Genomic DNA, 16,707 nt, shown 5'->3' on the forward strand with positions numbered 1-16,707 from the left:
AAATATATACATTGGTTTAACACAACACAGTAAGGAGTTTGTACGTTTTCCCTATGTATTTTTTCCTCCAGGTGCTCCAGTTTCCTCCCACATTTCAAAGTTGTACAGGGTTAGTTGGATAATAAATAACATAGGTATATTTGGGCATTGTGGCCGGAAGGATCTGTTACCATGCTGTATCTCTAAATTAATTTCTGTGCTCTCCTATGTAGCTCATTGTATTGTCTGGAACTCTTATGGTTAGCTTATTAGGCCAAAATAACTAAAAACAAACTCTAGTATTGAAAATTTTTCTTTCAACTGCAGAAGGTGCCTCAGCATCACTAGCTTTTCTGGAGTTTCTTTGCATTCCAGAGCTTGTTCTATTTGATGTGCTAAAATGGGCAAAGAATGAACATTACAATCAATTTTTAAAATCATTATTCTTTGCTGTAATAAAACAGTACGGACAAAGAGTAACTGGAAGAGCAGCGAACGTATTATTAGCGACTAGGTACTCTTCCTAGAGTAACTCATTCTCAAGGACTCCATGACCCTTTTAAAGTGCTTGAGGGCTCAAGAGATTCTGTATTTGTTGGGGAGTAATTAATTGATGTTTATCTAATATGGGATTACTTCCTAGCCATTTAACATTTACAGTTTTAAATTTGCTTCGATTTAAGTCCCTGCATGACTTTCAGAAAGTAATTTCATTCTTGTTTTTATGTTCTGAGGTTTAAAAAAAAGTCAGCGGAAATCAATTGCTCTATTGAACACAAGACTCCACAAAGTGTTGTAATTTGTAGTGCGAGTTCAAAGATCGTCAATTAAGAACTATTAAATGTGTCCAGGCCATCAAATCTACTTCAGGAATGAAAAGCATTGTATAATTTAGTCCAGTTACTATTAGTCTTTAAATCTGCAGGAATCAGTAATCAATGATCATTAGCTTTAGTATCATTAATAATGTTGCAACAAATCCATCTTTGCCTATACATGAAAGCAGAAATTTCAAACAATGATATTGTTTGTTATGTGTAGGCTTCCCAATGGATAATAGGAATTAGAAAAAGAGATACAGAAGTGTGTAAAAACAGTTGGGTTGTAGTCGTGAGGATTTTAACATTCCCAATATTGACTGGCGTTGCTTGAGTGCGTGGGACTTAGTTGGGGTACAATAAGTAAATGAATCCAAAAGGGGTTTTTGAAGCAGTATGTAACAGGTTCTACAAGGAAGGGGTCTTAATTTGATTTCAGGGAAGAAGAGCAAGTGATAGAAGTGTCTGTGGTGTAGCTTGTGTTTAGTTCTTAATATTACTTTGACTCCAAGAGGACCAACAAGTTTGATATTGACGGCTTCATAATCCCATATAGTTGCCCTCACCTCCCTTATTGCTATGATGGCATGTTTGACTTTGTGGAAAAAATTAGATGTGCCACAACTGAAATGAATCTTAACTTTGTTTCTTTATGGGGTTTCTTTCTTAATTATTTTCAAAATTTGTAAGATTAATTAGTTTCTGGGTTTTTTTTTTACTCCATTGTTTTCTTTATTTGTGTTTAGCCAGTAGCCTCTGAAGGGAGGGGATCAATAATTAAATAAATAGTAGATTTTTTGTTTTTTAACTTTTCAATGTAATGTAGGTTTCAATACCATTTTTATTGCTATATAAGATTTGTTATTATTTTATTGTCATGTACCGAAGTAACATTTATTTGATGAAACCAATAAAAATATTGAAAAAGAAGTGTCTGTGGTGGAACCCTTGGGAACAGTGACTGTAGTTTGTATTCTTCAAGGTAGTCATGGAAAAAAGGTTAACAATACACAAATCTGCTGAAGAAACTTGGCAGGTCACACAGCATCGATAGGAAGGATAACCAATGTTTCAGACCTCAGCCCTTCATCAGGTACAGTATAAGCAAAAACAGGCTAGCGCCTAGATAAAACAAAAGGTAGGGGGAGAGGAGAAAGAAGATTTTTTTTTAGGATAGGGTCACTAAATTGTTCCTGCCAGATGGCAAACTTCAACAGTTTTCCATTTCAGGCCCTGGTCTGAATAAAACTCACAAATAATACAATATTCTGAGGGAATTTCAGAGGTAGACGCTGTAAAAATGTTTTACCTTGTGGGAGAATTCAGAAATATTGAGCATCATAATTTCTGCTTCGAGGGATGTAAGTTGTTGGAATTCTTTACCTGCTGAGTCAACTGTCTTCATTCTTGAGACTCTGGATGATACGGAAGTGAGAAATTAGTTTAAAAAATGTAAGTTGAGTTCATTCCTTATTTAATGCTTAATTAAATAAACCCAGATTCGATTTGGGCAGCAGTGTCTGCAAATGCAGCTTGTGGAATATCTTAGTTTTTTGGGCAACTGTACCTCAGAGTTCTCAAAGTGATGTTTTTTTTAAATTTTTTTATTTTTCACACAATAAACTATACTGACCAAAATACATACAGACATTTTTCTCTTGAATATATACAGTGTCATTTTCTCCCCTTTTTCCCCCTCCCTCCCTCCCTCCCTCTCCCCCCTTCCCATTTATTCAAAGTTCAATCTCTAAGATGCATTAAATCCGTTAAACAATGTCGTCACTTAATAAAATAAACAAGAAATTTTTCTCTTTTACTTTTATATACCGAGTCAGTTCATTTCATTGTCTTCTCCTTCTGTCATGAAGTGCTCTACATCTGTTACAGGGGACCAATGACGAACTATTTCAGGCATTGTTCTTGAGTTGTTCAGTGCTCCTGTTTTTCTTGGCATGTTTGACACAAAAGATCAGCATGAACTTGAATCATCCACATCAAAATAATTTCTTGGATGATGCAGTAGCGTTTGCTGAAATTCTAGACCAGAAGGAAATGGATCATCATCATCTTCTGCCACTCAATGTTTCCTCCCATGGAAAGATTTCCTTTTATTCCAATATCAATTAAGAATGGAATTTTCTGACAGCTCTTCTATTTAACATTTTGTTTTCATGCCATTTTAGCTTCTGTGTTAATTAGTATTTGCAATTAGTTTATTCTTTGGGCATAGTTTTGCATTCACACACCTTGACCTAACTGTTTCAGATATTTTAATTGTTATTGGTAATCTATAGTCACTGGTTTTAGACTTTTTATAGTTATTCCTTCTGCTATAATTTAAAAATGCTACGAATTGGCCTTCTCTTCCAGATGTTCTATAGATGATTTCATTAATAAATGTCAAATAATTTTGAGAGAGGTTTGTGATTTTTGCCTTTCTGCATGACATTTTTCAATTCCGATTCTTTCACTAGATAAGCATTTAATTGTGCTGTCAGCATAGCAAAGAGGTTTTTGGATACTTTCCACTGAATCCCAGTAATCTGTTGGACTATATTTTACTCTTTTAAATGAAACCATACAAAGCTTCAGAATATATTCATCACCAGAATGTACTGCTCTTTATTTGGGGGTACAAGCTCATGGCAGAACAGCCTGTTACTGTACTGCTTGTGTAAAATGTTTAAAAATTAAAGTGACAGGTCTTCATTGGTATGACTTGCTCCTGCTAGTATTATAATTGAAGAGAAATTAAGGTCCTGGATGACCCAACTCATTGCTAATAAGAGTAAAATTGGTGAGAGATGAGTAGAGCCATCAGGCAGTGTTGCGCAGGTTAGACCCTGCAACAATAAATCGAAGGGTCACACCAGTTGAGAGGAATATTGCAGTCTTGTCCGGCACCTGACGTTTACTATTGTTGGTAATGATGGCAAAAAAATGCACAAATTAGGGAGTTTGCTGTTGATGTATGAGTCATTCTTTGGGGGTGCTGTCTTTATATATCAATTAAATTGTGAAAAATGAAGTATCAAGGCACATTATTAAATTACTCATTTTAATAAATGTAATTTCTACCTTGTACAACAGGGGAATTAGTTCCCTGAAAGACCAATTAAATAATTTGATTGGTCTGGTCCATCAGTAGACTGAAGGAAGCATTAACACATTGATTAACTGATTTGGTTTACAACATCCCTGAGAAAAATGAGTAATCAGATTCAAAACAATGTGCAGAGTTTCATATTAACATAATTTTGTGTTTTGCCTTGTTCATGTAAATATATACAAACGTGTTAAATGTCTTTGAATAAATTCCTTAAATTGTTCTGAAACCATTTATTATTTGAATATTGTTTGTTAAATAATTTGACATGAGAATCCCAATTAGATCTGCTCTCGCCTCCTCCCCATTCCCAAACGCTCAGTGCGTTGGCTGTGTAATTCTGATCCAAGACTTGTAACACTTTTGTTTTTAGTGTAAGCATTTCCATCTCATAGTAGCACATTATGCCCTGCAGCATACCTGACCTGCTATGAATTTTCCAGGCATTTGTTTAAGAATAAAGTTATGTTGTAACTATCAAAGCGCCAATGGGAAAGTCAAGTGTAATGCTTTGTTGTAATGACCAGCTGTTATATTTGTCCGTGACGGTCCTAGGTTTTGATCCAACCAGCAGCTCACTGTTGATTTTAGAATAATTGCTGCTTTACAAATAAAATTTTTAATTTAAATTTATACATACAATACAGTAATAGGGCCCTTGAGATTGACCTATAACCCATTACGATTTGAAGCGAGAGAGGAAACTGGAACACCCAGAGGAAACCCGTACAGATACGGAGAGAAGGTACAAACTCCCTCTGGGCAATGGTGGATTTGAACCCTAGTGGCTGGTGCTGTAACTGCATTGCACTAACTGCTACACTAAACATGACCCGGTTATTATTAATAATTTTCTTTGACTTGGCTTCGCGGACGAAGATTTATGGAGGGGTAATGTCCATGTCAGCTGCAGGCTCGTTTGTGGCTGACAAGTCCGATGCGGGACAGGCAGACACAGTTACAGCGATTGCAAGGGAAAATTGGTGGGTTGGGGTTGGGTGTTGGGTTTTTCCTCCTTTGTCTTTTGTCAGTGAGGTGGGCTCTGCAGTCTTCTTCAAAGGAGGTTGCTGCCCACCGAACTGTGAGGCGCCAAGATGCACGGTTTGAGGCGATATCAGCCCACTGCCGGTGGTCAATGTGGCAGGCACCAAGAGATTTCTTTAGGCAATTAACCAATTATTAAAAACACAATTTCTCCAAGAAATGATTATTGTGAAGCAAATGGTGCTGCTTAATTCCAGGACTCCTTCACTTTCAATCCTTGGAATTTCAACTGAGGACGATTCTCAACTTCAACCCCTTTGCATGCAATGAATTAAAAGTACAGACCTAGCTATGAGGCTGCTGGAGGAACTCAGACAGTCAGGCAGCATCCATGGGTAGAAATGATCTGTCAACATAGCAATTTGAAGATTTTAAAAGAAGGTGATTTTGAGTTTGAAAAGGGGTAAAGAGGTGGGGAGAAGTCAAACAGTGATCAGGTATTGGACAAAAGGTGGAGAAATGGAGAAAAAGGAAGAGGGCAAGACCATTGGGAGAGGTTGAGGGAAATTCGAGAGAAAAGTAAGAACAGGAGAAGGTAAAGAGATGGGAACAGTGAAACCACAGAGAAATGAGGTGTTTTCTAAGAGTAGAAAGATAAATATTCATATAGATATTCATGCCATGAGCTTTAAAGCTATCCAGGTGGAATATGATGTGATGTTTTTTAAATTTAGACATACAGCACAGTAACAGGCCATTTCAGCCCATGAGTCTGTACAGCCCAATTAATGTACACCCCCCCACCCCGGTATGTTTCAAATGGTGGGAAGAAATTGGAGCCCCTAGGGAAATCCCACACAGATACGGGGAGAACGTACAAACTCCTGACGGCACGGAATTCAAACTTTAGTCCCGATCGCTAGCACTGTAAAGCTGTTGCACGAACCACTATGCCAACTGTTCCTTAAGTTTACATTTAGCTTCATCTTAACAATAGATGAGGGTAAGAACGGACATAAGGTATCAGTGGGGGAATTTAAAAAAAAAAGCTTATCTGTACTTTGTCAAAAGCCTCCACATCCTTTCTATAATCTGGTGATCAGAACTGCACACAATACTCCAATTGTGGCCTGTTAAGTTTTAAAGAGATGCAGCATAACTTCCTGATTTGTATACACAACACCCCAAATCAGTATGATGTATACCTTGTGTTACCACTCTTAGGTAACTATGGACACACCCCAAGATTCTTTTATTCATCAACATTTATAAGGGCTCTAGCATTTACTTTACACTTTCATTTTGCATTTGACCTCCCAAAGTGTAATACCTCACACTCTCCTCTATTAAGCAGTCTCTGTCCATAGCTCCTCTATATCCCTGCTGAATCCTTTGACAATCTTCCCCACTGCTCACGATTATGACAGTTTTTGTGTTGTTTGCAAATGTACTAGTCAGTGCATCACATTTTTGTTTAAATCATTCATGAATGAAATGATTTAAAACATAATCACTAATTCAATTTTTGAAATCAAATTTTATTTTGATTAATATTTTTACAAAGGTATTTACAAAGAGGCTTCATGGGACAGCTTCAAGGATTCACATTTTGATATAAGGCAGGAGTTAGATATTATATTCATTGGTAAATAGAAAAAGTTTGAAGAAACTGCGTGGAACTTTACATATAAGAAGCTACTTTCCCATCTGTAACTTGTTGAAAGTGTTTTGTTTCTCCTCAGAAATTTCATTAAATTTTGTTTTCATGTCATTTCTTCATCACGAGCCTCTCTGCCTGTTTTCCAAAGTTGCAATTATTTATTTGAGTCCTTCTGATTATTTTTCAAGCAGCTTCTTATATTTTCTGACAGCTCTGCTGGCCAATGTTTCTTGATCTTAACACGTATGAGGTTTAGTTGAAGTTTCAAGCCAATGGCCTTATTGACGTGCAGCTCTGAGAGGAAAAGCTGAACTGACTTCAGCTGTGGATATTGTAAGCATGAATGTTGTTCATTGAACAGAATACTTTCATAGCTGAAGGCTAAATGGAAGCCAAGGCAATTGAAAGAATCAGCACATGGAATTTTGTCTGCTTACAGGCTAACTCGTGAGCTAATTTGCAAAATAAATCATAGTTCCATTTAATCTCAAAACAATGGGGTATCTTTAACTATTGAAATAAAAAGTGAGTATATCTTCACGAAAGGGCTTTCAGTAATGAGTCAGGATATACATTTATCTCTGTGCATCTTGACCTCATGACAAAACACCATTCCAACCTCATTTGACACCACTGTCAGAGGCAGGATCTCTATCTATAATCTGAGTTTGGTTCTAGAAGGGAGATAGATGGTGCTCGGGCAAGAACCTGAGGATGTCAGCAAGACCATGGAGCTGGTTACAGACTTCTGGAAGAGGAGTGGAGGTCACTCCTCAATCTGCATAAACAGTCACATGGTATGGATCGTTTGAAGTTCTTCTGAATAAACCTCTGCAGTGACTTATTCTGGTCCACCCATGTTGACATGATGGCCAAGGAAGCACCCCAGTGTCTCTACACTCTCAGAAGCCTGAATGTCACCATCATCCCTTATAAACTTCAGTTGATGCACTATTAAATGCAGCCCCGAGTAGTTCAGGAACGAATTTTCCCAAAGCAGAGTGTTGTGAATACAGCTCAGGCCATCACACATACCCCTCCTCCCTCCGTTGACTCTATCCATTCCTTTTGCTGCCTTGGAAAAGTAGCCAACATATTAAAAGGCCCATTCCACCCTGACCATAGTTTCTTCAGGTCCTTCCCATCAAGAAGATTCATGAATTTGAAGTCATACACCACCAGATTCAAGGACCCTTTCTTTCATGCCATTATCAGAATTCTAAAAGAATCTCAAAATGTTATCTTTGCTCTCTAAGAACTGATCTCTCTCTCTGTAACTGATTTTATGTTCTATCTTTCTTGTACTATACAGTATATATATGAGTTGTCCAGCTGGACTGCTCATAAAACAAACTTTATTATTGCATCTTGGTACATGTGACAATAAATTGCTTTGATTTGTTTATAAATTTTTCCTGTGAGTAGATTGAGAAAATAAACCCTATTAACTGCAGAGCATTGTTCAAATTGAAATGTTACTTCCCAATAATTCCCAAACCTTTTTTGCCCACCTTCAGAGATATTTGTCTTTCTGTGACTCTTTTGCCCCAATTCTGTGCAGTAATTGCAAACAATAATTGCCCATTTCACTTTCCATATATCCTAAATGCAGGGAAATGGAACGAGCTCAGGAAGACACATTAGTCGGCATCGACAAGTTGGACTGAAGGTCTTGTTTCCATTCCATGTAACAAAGAATATATCTCCTTTTTATAATATTTTCACTTTTGCCCTCTTCCCTTTGGAGGGAATAGTGGGGGCTGTCCCCAAGTCTGACAACCAATCAGATCATTTGTGCAGTTTTAATGTTAAGTCAAGTTTATTATCACTTTATTATCAACCCGGTAAACAGTGTTCTCTGGTCCTCGGTGCAAAACATACAGATACAAAACTAGACATAACACCACATACAGACAAATAATACATATGCAGGACAAGTATTCCATCTATACAAATAAATAAATGCTGTTTCATGAATATGAGAGTCTCAGATGGGGTTAGTGTGAGCTGCTCCTTTGGTTGTTCAGCATTCTCACTCCCTGTGCATATAGTTAGTTGGAAATTCTCTTTTTGAAGAATAATTTGCCTTTTTAAAAATTCTCTCTATGAATTGACCTATTTTGATGGTTTATGTAGGACAGACAAAATGTTTGCAGATTTGTTGGTCAATTGTATTGATTTCATCAAATCAAGAGAAGCTGGAGGAACTGAGCAGGATAGGCAGCATCCATGGAGACAAATGAACAGCCGATGCTTTGGATCGGACCCTTTATTGAAACTCTGGTGGGAACTAGATTTGGGAAGTATTCAAGTTGATAACATTTTCTGAGTTGCAGTACTCCATTTTATTTCAATGACTTTTTTTAGACACTGATATCACTATGGTCGTCTCTTTGACAAAGTTAATAAAAATGAACTTCACAATTGTTTTTTATTTCTGATTTGAGAGGATTCCCACAGAATCAGCTATTGACACGTTAAGTTGTCTTACAGTTGTACATTTTATGATTTTATGGTTGGTTTGACAATGATGTTATTGTATCCAGCTCTGAACTATCATCTCACTAATACTCGTTTACAATATATTTTGGAAGCAAGTTATGTTGTTGGTGGTTTTAATGAAATTCCTTCTCTGTGACTGACTTGGAGGAATAAGCAAAGTGGCTTGTTTATCTTGCTCTTAATTATTATAAATATCACAGAGAGAAGATAAAAATATTGCATAATAAAACATTTGCAATAATCTCCCAAAACAGAAAGACTGTTGTAAAAATATTAATGTAAAAGAACACGTGCATTTCATATGAAGGAGGCATAGATCAGGAAGAAAATGGTGTGGTTATATTTCTTATACAGGATACATTTCTGAGGAAAATAGCATTAATCATTTTTATTATCTTCTGACAGAGTGCACTACCATCTGGTGCCTGCACAATGAAGAAGATTAAAATTTAGACAAGAAGGTAAATCTACTTGATAAATTATTAGTTCAAAAGTGTTTAGGTAAAGAGTTGGAAATGCCATGCATCATTCTTTTTAGTATTTGCATCCACATCACAGAATTTGACATCAGATTTGCATGAACATAGTTTCAGGTATTAGTGGGCTGGTCCACAACATATATTAACTGATGAGAAGTGTCATCAAGATAACAGGACATGACCAAGGAAAGGATGTCAATTACTTCCCTGAGAGGAGTAAAGGTTGAGAAGAAGTGCAGAAATTCTGAGCTGGAGGCAAGTGGGGTGGAGCCAAAGGCTGAAAACGTTGGACCAGGATGAATGCAGAATTCCTGCATCTTATAAAGTAGAGCTGTTAAAAATGTTTCTGAGGGTCTCACTCACAATTTGGTTTGCTGATGTGTTAGGAACACAGATCAATGCAGCACAGGGACAGGGCTTTTGGCTCTTGATGTTTGTGCCAAAAGATGCCTGAATTATCATAAATCTTTTTTGCTTGTACAATAGTTAGTGTAGAAGTTAGTGCAATGCTGTTTCAGCTCCAGCTACCTGCATTCAAATCCAGTGCTGTCTCTAAAGAGTCTGTACCTTCTACCTGTGTCTGCGCTGGTTTCCTTTGGGTGCTCTAGTTTCCTCCCACCCTTCAAAACTTTGTAAGTTAACTTGGTGTAATTAGGCGGCACAGGTTCGTGGGTCAGAACAGCCTGTTGGTGTGTTGTATATCTAAATTAAATTTAAATTTAAAAAAATCTAGAAGCCTCATACATGTTACTATCATTTCTGTTTCTACCACTGTACCTGGTAACCTGTTCCAAGCATCTACTACTCTTGATGATAAAAATACGTGCCCCGCACAGCTTTTTTAAATGTATCCTTCCTCATTTTAAATGTATGTCCTTGAGAATGGGATATTTTTTACCCTGAAAATATGGAGTGTCCACCTTATCTATACCTATCATATGCTCCAGAGAAGGCATCCCAGGTTGTCCAATTTCTTCCCATAGCTCATATGCTTTCATTCTGACTGAGTCCTGATAAAACTCTTCTGTACCCTTTCTAATGCCTCCTGTGATGGAGTGACCAGAATTGCACATAATATACCCAGATGCAGTATAACCAACATTTTATGTAGCTGCAACATGACTTCCTGACTCGTACTCAATGCTCAAAAAAAACTCAGATGTAAGAGTTCAAGCGAGTAATTGTGTGAAATTTCAGATCCTTCATCAAGGATTGGTCCACTAAAATGAAACTGAATGACTTTCATTGGTAATATGAATATTGACATGACAGAAGGGTGTAGCAAAAGTCATACACTGGAGGTGGATACACACAGCCCTTTTAGCAGTTGGACTCATTACTTTAGCCATCATGAAACTTCCCTGCCCAATGACTTGTGTGCAGTGTTTAATTCAACAGACCCTTCGTCAGATCACTACAACCCAAAGGATGTATGTTTCCCAAACTCCGTCTGATGATGCTGAGATTACAGTTCGTTTACTGACTCGCTGGGAAAAAGACCAAGTTTCCAGTTGAGAATTTACTAAACGTAGCTAAAGAAAAAGTGGGGATTGTGAGAGATAATAGATTATAGGAAGTAAAGTTAGTATGAATGAAATAAAGAAAAATAGACAGACTAGAGGAAGTTAAGTAAGTGCTGAATAGGGATGAATTCCGATAAGAGTGTGAGGAAGGGTTACGCAAGTATAATAGAAGAAAGGTCTTATAGTGATAGAAAGGAATTAGCCAATTCTGCATATAGAAACTCCTGGGGGTTGAGATGTTTGAATAAGAACAAAGGCAGATTCATGAATAAGGACAATGACATGATGGGACCCAGACAGGATACCCCATGGTATTTCAAGTTTACAGAAACTGCACTGTAGGCAGACAAAATTACCAAATGCCAAACCAATCCAGGAAGCAGAAATGTTAAGGGGGGAGGGGGGTATCTCTACACTGAAATGAACTGTATAAAAGTTGGGTGAGCCCCAGTATGTGTGTGTATTCCCAGGGTAAGGGGAAGCACCCAACTTTGCACTGTTGTACAATAAATGTTCTTCGTTCTCAATTTTTGTCTCGAGCGAAATCTGACTAATCAATACACGATGAGGAAGTTGGTATGGATTTTTAACATCATGATTGTTCAGAGTTTGTATAATGTGCATTTACATATCAAGAATCTAATTCATAAAATTGTAAAATGTGATAACTTGCTCAAGAGTTTGGAATGTCAGTTGATTAGCTGGATCACATGACAGTAGATGATTATGTGGTGGTCAGTTAAGTGTTTACCATTTGGATGGGAAAGAAAGATCAACCAAACCTTTGGTTCTCTTTCACTAGCCCCAGTTTTATTGGAAATCTGACCGATTTTCAATTTGATATCAGCTGATAATCAGGCAGCATTTTTAATGTTAGATGAAAATATTTGTGTCAACTTAACATTGTTACCTTGTTCAAGCTACAAAACTTGGGATTCAATTTTCAGTTTATGCATACATTTTTAAAGAATAAACAATCTACAGGTTGAGCCGCATCAGTGGGAGAAAAAAAGAGGTTGATATTGTGTACAGTATCTGCCTCCCATAATGTTTGGAACAAAGACCTTTTTCCTTTATTTGCTCCTATTTTGCACTATTTTAAATTTGTAATCAAACAATTCACATGTGATTAAAGAGCACATTCCAGATATTATTTATGAATATTTATATACATTTTGATTTGCCCATGTAGAAATTACAGCATTTTTTATACATAGTTCCCTCATTTCAGGCAACATATATTTGGGATATAGTAATTGTATATATATTAAAGTAGTCTACTGTTGTGTATCCCTTACATACAATGACTGCTTGAAATCTGTGATTCGTTGACATCACCAGGTGCTGATTGTCTTCTCTGGTGATGCCCTGCCAGGCCTATACTGCAGCCATCTTCAGTTCCTGCTTGTTTGGGGGACTTGTCCCCTTATGCTTTCTCCAGCATATGGAAGGCATGCTTAATTGGATTTAGATTGGATGGTTGATTATTCCAGCCCCAAAAGTACTGAGTCACAGAGAAAATTCTTATCACCTTGAAGTTGTCTGTAATCCTCTGTAATCTTGTTTAGTCTTTATCAAGCTTCTTTCATCCTCGTCGCCAATATCACATTTGTGGCCCGAAATGTGAAGTTAATAAAACATTAAACACTAGTTTTATCAGGTAAACTTCTTAGTGTCTTTTTATTCTCCGGTTTCCTTTGTTCTCCTGCTTGTGTTCTTATCTCTCCCTCATACCACGTGACTTCCGGTACATCTCATACATATTCATTATCATGACAGGGCCATTCAAGAATTTTCCACTTTTTAGCTTTGAAAACTCTTTTGTTGCTTAGCCATATGTTTGAGATGATTGTCTTGCTGTAGGATGAAGTGTCCTCTAATGAGTTTGGAGGCATTTTGCTCAAACTTGAGCAGATATTTCGATACACCTCCAAATTCATTTTGCTACTGCCATCAGCAGTTACATCATCAGTAAAGATCTGTGCGTCAGTACCTGTGACAGCTGTACTTGCCCAATCCATAATACCCCCACCAGCATGTTTCACAGATAGGTGATATGCCTTGGATCTTGGGCAGTTCCTTTATGCCTCCACACTTCACTCTTGCCATCACTCTATTGCAGGTTAATTTTCGTCTCATCTGTCCACAAGACTTTTTTCTAGAATTGTACAGGTTCTTTTAACTACTACTTAGCAAACTGTAATCTGGCCATCCTGTTTCTGTGGCTAACTAGTGGTTTGCATCTTGTAGTGTCGCCTCTGTATTTCTGTTCATGAAGTCTTCTGTGGACAGGAGTCATTGACACATCCACACCAGCCTCCTGAAAAGTGTTTCTGATCTGATTGACAGGCATTTGGAGATTTATCTTCATTATGATGAGAATTCTTCTGTTATCAGCAGTGGAGATCTTCCTTAGCCAACTAGTCCCTCGGAGCTCACCAATACGCCCTTCTTCTTAATGATGTTCCAAGCAGTTGATTTAGGTCCATCCTAAGGTTTGGGCCATGTCTCTTATGGTTTTAATCTTGTTTTTCAGCCTCATAACAGCTTCTTGAACTTTCATTGGGCACAACTTAGATCCTCGTGTTATAAAATGGCAACTACAGATTCCAAAGATGATCAAAAGCATGGAAGCAGATTTAGCTTTCCTATATCTGCACCAATGGAACAATAAAACCTATCTGAATCATCACAAGTACTTGTGAAGCCAGATGTCCCAAGCATCACGGTCCCCTGAAATGGGGAACCACATTATGTATAAAAAGTGCTGTAATTTCTACATTGCTAAACCAAAGTGTATACAAATAACTTTGAATAAAATCTGGAAGGTGCACTTTAATCATAAGTGAATTGCTTGATTACAAATTTAAAACTGTGGTATACAGGGGCAAATAAAGGTCTTTGTTCCAAACATTATGGAGGGCACTGTATGTAATTTTCGTTCTCTCCAAGATGTCACTGGCAAAGCCAGAATTTATTGTCCATTCCAAATTCCCTGTAAGTTAGGGACTGCAAGCTACATTCTCGATTTGCTTCACTCCCTCTTATGGAGGAACCTCTGTGGTTTGCTTGGGTCAGGAGTTTCATGATTTAGATCCAGTGCAACAAATGAATACTGATGAGTTTCCAAATTAGAGTAGTTTTCTCCCAATTTAGTTTTTATTAATTAGTAGCTTTTTTTCAATACTAAATCTTCTTTCCAAAACCTGTCTCTTCATGTTTACATTGATGTATGTTCAACTGATATGTTGTTGTCTGATTGCTTTAAATTCTCTGAGGTTATTTGGATTGTTTTCATAATATTTCCTATTATCTAGCTATTGTCTGTGATTATTTGCTGAATTCCTTTCTATCTTTCACAAATCCCTTTGCCCAAAAAAACCTTTCTTTGTCAAGCTTTGTTTGCTCTCCATTGATTGGAGTGGAGGAACTGCCCTTTTTCATTCTTAATGTTGAAATGGTTCAAAAACTCAGCATGAGCTGAAACAGAACTTGGCATCATTAATATGTATGCTCTGACAGGGTAATTTGTGACACTGTTAGCTTGGCTTGATGGTCAGGGGCTCAGTTTATCGTGATTGCACTTTTAAATGTCTTGCGAAAAAAATGCTATTGGAGTAAATACCTGGAAATATTTAGGATGCAAATTTAAAAAGATAACAATTGATGTACAATTGAAGTGTCAGAGTTTCAAAAGTCATTCCAGATCAATAAGAGAAAATTATAAATTATCCACTCATGGAGATATGCAGTCAGAATGAAATGATGTACCTGTATAATAGGCACTATTTTGTTTGAATAAAGTTGTTAGGTTTAAAGCTCAAAAACCAATATTTTCTTTTTATTTTACTGCAATAAAAAACATTGTCTACAATTAGACTAACAGTTCTGGGTGCTACTTCCAACGGCACCAGTGAAATTTTGGACTTATTTATTTACTATTTCTCACAACTTAAGTGGGAGCAAAATTTAGTCCACGTCACATTTTTTTGGATAGTGTTAGGTCTGCTTTGTTCATGAATGAGTGAGTCAGACACCAGACTGAGTCGAAATCAAGGTTCTTTGTTCTTTATTGCCGGATTGTAACACTTGCAACTAACAGTGTTAGTTGGAGAAGGCACATTCTGCCGTTATCAGCAAGTGGTGTTTTTTATATACCTCAGGATACGTACTTAGTAAATGATCATACCATGACATTGTCCAATGAATAAGCTGTTGCTACCCTTCTCTGTTAGTCTGCTGCACATCATTCTTGTTCGTGCAAAGCTTATCTTGAGTGTCCAAGGTCACATCTGCATTCTGTTACTCCTTAGTACTGGGTGACTCCTTCTCCGGTCCCATCTCATGATGTTTTTACCTTACAATAGTGATTTGCATATTCTGTTGAGGTGAATTTCCATTACTGTGGCGGTTGACTGTACTAATTTTGCATGTCTGACAAAAATTGGAGCAAATGATTGTAGTAAAAATATAGAAATGCTGGAAGAACTCAGCAGGTGTTACAGTGTCCATCAGAGGTAAAGATATATAACCTATGTTTTGGGCCTGAGCCCAATGGTAGGAATAAAAGCAGGCAGGCACCTGAACAAAAGAACTGGCACAGGGAGGAGGAAAGAGCAACTGACAAAAGTTATAATTGGATATGGAGATACAGAGAAGAGGCCAGGAGAGAGGAAAGGTGAAAATTGCTGGGGTTGGGTGGGGGGGAAATGCAGAGTTGGGATAAAAGAGACAGAGGGAAAAGGGAAGAGAAAATGACAGAGCTACAGGAAAGAAGATCGGGTGGGGGGGGGGGGGGGCGGGAGGGATGGCTAATGGAAACCGGCAAAGTCGATGCTAATGCTATCTGCTTGAAGGATGGCCAGATGGAATATGAGGTGTTTCTTCCAATTTGCAAACTCCAGGTCCAGCAATGCATGAGATCATAGACAGATGCGTCAGCAAGGGAATGGGGCAGAGACAGACATGTTGGCAAAGTAATGGGATGGGGACAGACATGTCGGCAATGGAAATTGGAGCAAGTCTGTGCAACCTACTACCTTTGTTTATCAATCCAAATTAAATGAGGAGTAATCACTGCAATAAGTCACAGAGAAGATGTAAATGGAAAGATCCCCACTGTGACATTGGTGTGTTGCTGTTTGCATTTTTCTGTCTGGATTTTTAATGCATCTATCCCATTTCTGGATCTCTTAGTCCTCAGTTCTATGATGTGCAGCAAAGATGATGTATACAAAATGACATACTTACATTAGTTTGGGATAATCTTTGATACTCAACATGTTCCCCCTTCCACATGTTTTACCTCATCTCTATGGCAACAATTTCTACAGCTGCAATGGCTGCCATGGAAACAGATCCTACAGTCTATGACCAGCTACTTCTTCATCCTTGTGGCAATGACAAGGCAGCTTGTCCCATTTTAACAGACTAATCAGCATGAACACCACCCAGCAGGTTTTCTTAAATGAACATTTTCCAATGTTGCCATTTTATGGGAGATAAATGACCTTACTCAGATGTTGGCACAAATGTTGCTGCCTGTTTTGAGCAATAAATTAGGGTTATCTCCAGTTACTTCGCAGATTTACCTTTTTTTGGAATCAAAATTATGTGATCTTGGGTGAAAACCAACAGAATTTATCATTCAGAATTT

General features: G+C 37.6%; 1 protein-coding gene and 1 long non-coding RNA gene across 3 annotated transcripts in view; one reads left to right on the forward strand and one right to left on the reverse strand.

Annotated features, from left to right (window-relative positions):
* schip1 (schwannomin interacting protein 1) overlaps nt 1-16,707 on the forward strand; it is a 547,841-nt gene that overhangs the window by 104,020 nt on the left and 427,114 nt on the right. The gene's annotated exons all lie outside the window — the stretch shown is intronic.
* On the reverse strand, nt 104-16,363 carry LOC138742420 (uncharacterized). Its single transcript, XR_011344152.1, has 3 exons — nt 16,302-16,363; nt 2,107-2,212; nt 104-374 (listed from the first exon to the last, which is right to left on the reverse strand). It is a non-coding gene; the product is annotated as an uncharacterized lncRNA (long non-coding RNA).

This window comes from Narcine bancroftii, chromosome 9, assembly GCF_036971445.1.
Source record: "Narcine bancroftii isolate sNarBan1 chromosome 9, sNarBan1.hap1, whole genome shotgun sequence".
Taxonomy (NCBI): Eukaryota; Metazoa; Chordata; class Chondrichthyes; order Torpediniformes; family Narcinidae; genus Narcine; species Narcine bancroftii.